Raw genomic sequence first — 4,440 nt, forward strand, 5'->3', positions numbered from 1 at the left:
GGTCTTTGAGTTCCGAACAATGAACTAACAACTAGTGTTTTAGTTCTGAAAAGCGGGAATATTCGATCTTGGACCAAAGGAAAGTTTAAACTTTATTAAGGGTTGTCATCAAGTTTTAAATAGGATTTTAATAAAGGGTTTTCCGTTACAATTTCTGATATTTTTGCGATTATGTATTGGCAGTTTGTGCGACTGATTAAGTTTAAAACAACAGAAGAGATAGCGATCTAGTTAAATAAACCATTAATATAGGTCTACATATTATTGAATTTATGTTTTTACTGTTGAAGATATTTAAATAAATAATTTGGAAAATCCAAAAGAGCACGCCTCATAATTTTTTTTAATAAATATTTATTAATTATTATTTTTGTTTATTTAATAACAATTAAACCACATCGAATCAGACCCTGAAAAATGAAAGGGTTCTATTCCTGAGCATACTCAAGCGTAAGAGAAAAAAAAAGACTCGATTAGTAAAGTATTTCGGTCGCTATCGTGTTAACAAGAAAAAGGATCCGCACATACAGACACACGGACGTCCAAGACAGAACTTTTTTAAACTGTTTTTTAACTAGTTTAAATAACAAAAATGACATCAAAAATATCATGAACGTTAAAAATAGTGTTTTTTCTTAATATGTGTGTGTATGTATTATCTTACAAGTGCAATGTATGATACATAAAGACATTTTAAGTTTGAAAAATCAGATGTTTTGCGCGAAGTGACAGTAGTACCCACCTCAACGCTTCGCTTATGAGGCGTGCAATAAATCAATATTTTTACAAGTTCTCATTACTAAGCAGTAGCGTATTTCAATAATGTACCGTAATAATAACATTGATTCAATAAGAAAAATAAAACGCACAATAAATATCGAGAAAGTTCCATTCGAAAGAAGCTGATATTTTCTTTGTGCATCTTTGATTTACGTTATTGCTAAGAAATGAAACTCCAGGCCTTACCTACCTACCCCAGAGGAATTCAATCTTGAATAGGAACTAGGCAGGCTTTCACCATGATAGACTGCAGCGCTGATTAGAAATTCTTATAATATTTTATGATAATTATAATAGCTAATATTCTTTCTTGAGTATTCATCAGATCTGGAGTATTGTGTGCAATTTTTTACCTCCATTGATGAATACCAATATTTTTAGTAAGCACTAGTATTCCGTCCTGGCTTCGGGCCTGTTTAAAATTTGTTTTAAAATTTGCGGTGTTTCAAATGAGCATCTTAATGGATCTGAATGAGGTATTTTACTGCGATCTAACTATCTCCAAACATAAAATTTATATCATAAAATTGCTGCATTTCCACGTGAAAGAAAAACAAACACACATTCATAATATTAGTAAGAATAGACTATTTAGGTGAATACAATATGTATTTAGATATTACGCCCGGCAAGACAAAAGACGCGGGTTCGAATCTCACTTAAATGCATATTTATTAATTACTATTATGCATTTAAGTAAGAAGTAAGTATATTATAAACTAGAGGTCCACCCCGGCTTCGCCCGTGGTACATATTTCGCAATAAAAGGTAGCCTTTCTCGGGTATCAAAATATCTCCATAACAAAATTTCATGCAAATTGGTTCAGCAGTTTAGGCGTGATTGAGTAACAGACAGACAGACAGAGTTACTGTCGCATTTATAATATTAGTATCTATGGATATACTAGCGACCCGCCCCGGCTTCGCACGGGTGCAATGCTGATACTAAATACCTACACTACAGAAAATCTGTGAACGTTGTATATAAAAATTAAAAACATAGCAGCTCGCTCCGGCTTCGCACAGGTATAAAATTTATAGCCGGGCGGCCGGCCGGTACCGCCGCAAACGCTTCGTCCCGCAAATTTTAAAAATCTGTAATATCTTCGAAAATATTCACTTAAACCATACGGTGTAAAGGGCCATATACATCTATATCAAATTAACAATGTATTCAAGGTATTTAATTGGTTAAGGATTAATGTTGTATTGGTTAAAATCGCTTCGAAAATTAGTCATTATTTGTCGTAAAAAGTAAATGACAAAAAAAAGTTATTGTGGGTTATCCACACAGAACAGTAAAAACATAAGAGATAGACATATACCATCGCGGACTTTTCTGTAGACCTTTTCAATGTGTATAAATACTTAGTACATTATTTTGATAAAACTCGTAGGGTTCAGCCTGCGTTTGCAATGTAAGCGGAAAAAATGTAATTACACACACATCACATCACATTAGAAACCTCAAAAATAACAGTACTTCTCCACTATTTAATGGATGTTATTATACATATACATTATAAACCTTCCTCTTGAATCACTCTATCTATTAAAAAAACCGCATCAAAATCCGTTGCGTATAGTTTCAAAGATTTAAGCGTACAAAGGGATATAGGGAAATAGGGACAGAGAAAGCGACTTTGTTTTATACTATGTAGTGATAGTGATGATGATGATGATACTTACCTAAATTTCTTTGGCGATATATGCGATCCATTTTTTTACTATCAAGACTATTTTCAATTCAATTTAACAGACACTTTTAATTTTTAAATAATCAAATTACAAAAAATTTTGGACATTTTTGTATGGCTCTATCTATGTTATTTATTATGTATGTAGAGTTTTAACACATTTTAGATATAAGTCATGGTCTTGGTCAGTTACCATAAGAGAGTACATAATCACTTTGATTGAGCATACAAATATAATACAAACATAATATTATAATAATTAAAAACAGTAACTATAGCAAACAACTTTATAACAGATATGAATTTCAAAACACTTACCTATATTCGCATGATTTATTTTCTTCCTGTATCGATAATTTTACAGTTAACAACTTGACCGTACTACGACATTTATTTACGTCACAATATGAATGGTTCAAAATGAAAAGTGAACATTGACTATTTATTATTTAACATTATTTTTAACATTATTTAGAAAAATAATGTTAAAAAAATATAACCTTGTTCATATTTTCATTCGACTGCTAAAAAGTAAATTCTGAATTCGATTGTTTATAGCTTACGACTAGGTGAGCCGATTTTGATGTTTTTGGTTTATTGAAAGCGCCTTCAAGTTGGTCCTGTTTATATTTTATCTAGTTCTGAAGATTTAGAAACTGTTTAGTCTATTATTTAAATTATACTTAAAGGAAAGGGCAGAGAAATAAAAATACAATTTATAAAACAACGTATATATTCTAAAAATAAACATTCAAAACAAATTTATAATAATTCTTTCATTGATTATTGATCACAATTTATATTATAATTATTTTATAGATATCTATTGGCACAAATCATATAATTTACATTACAGTCAGCTAAGCAGAATTATTAACAAGCAAGCAATCCGTTGGCCGCAGACATCTAAGTATATTGATTTTAGGTAGGTAGGTACAATATCTTATTTATATCAATATTTTGTAAAATTCTATTCATACAGCGTAAAAATTTATTCAATTCCTAACATTGCTTCAGCTTAGTGAAATTAAGACGTACAATTTCACTTGGCCTCTTTAAAAAAAAAATAAAAATGTTTAAATTATTCACACAAAAAGAGGAATGATTTTTCTTAAATAAAACTTACAATCTATGTTTACGCTTACAACACAATAATATCTTTGGATTCATTTTATAACACGTATATACACAGTAATTCTTAGAAATCTAAATACTTATAACATTTCTTTGTTTATACGATATAAAAAGCACTCAGAACAGTAATATGATATCATGAAGCCAAACTTTATTGCTTGTACAAATAAATATACCATCTCAATGTAAATAGAAGAGAAAGACTATTATTTGGTAAATAACTTTATTATTTACAACGAAACATATAGGAATATTATTTATTATATATGTAAACAAATAACTCTAGATACAATAAAATAGGAATTATTAATACTATATACATTTGGTCTTTACACTGAAAATTTTTTAAAACTTACGTAAATTTATGCTTTTAAATTATTATACTTAATTAACATACAATAATTAATTTATACATCGTTAACATAATAATTCAATGGTAGTTTACTGCATAATAATGATACAATAGCGTAACTTCTTTTGTAGAGATTAATTACTGCAACGAAACGTGACAAATTTTTGTCTATATTTCGTTATGTCTGATAATAATCATTATCGACATATAAAAGCTGTCTAATCATTGTAAGAATCATTGTTACTGAATAAACAACATTCTACATAATATTATTATATTATTTGAAATGCTGAACAGTATCACCAAATTTACAGAGTATAAACCTACTACAGCTTTTTGGGTGATAAAACTATGATAGCTTTACTAAAAGCGTGCCAAATAAATAATACTCTTTTTTTCTTTATTCTTTTATAAAAAAGCACTTTTGGGACCTAAAACCGTACACTTTTGGAACCTACAACCGTACACTTTTGGCAC

The sequence above is a fragment of the Colias eurytheme genome, chromosome 14 (genome assembly GCF_061535395.1).
Source record: "Colias eurytheme isolate Ceu_HAF_F1 chromosome 14, ilColEury1 Martin Lab GWU primary, whole genome shotgun sequence".
Taxonomy (NCBI): domain Eukaryota; kingdom Metazoa; phylum Arthropoda; class Insecta; order Lepidoptera; family Pieridae; genus Colias; species Colias eurytheme.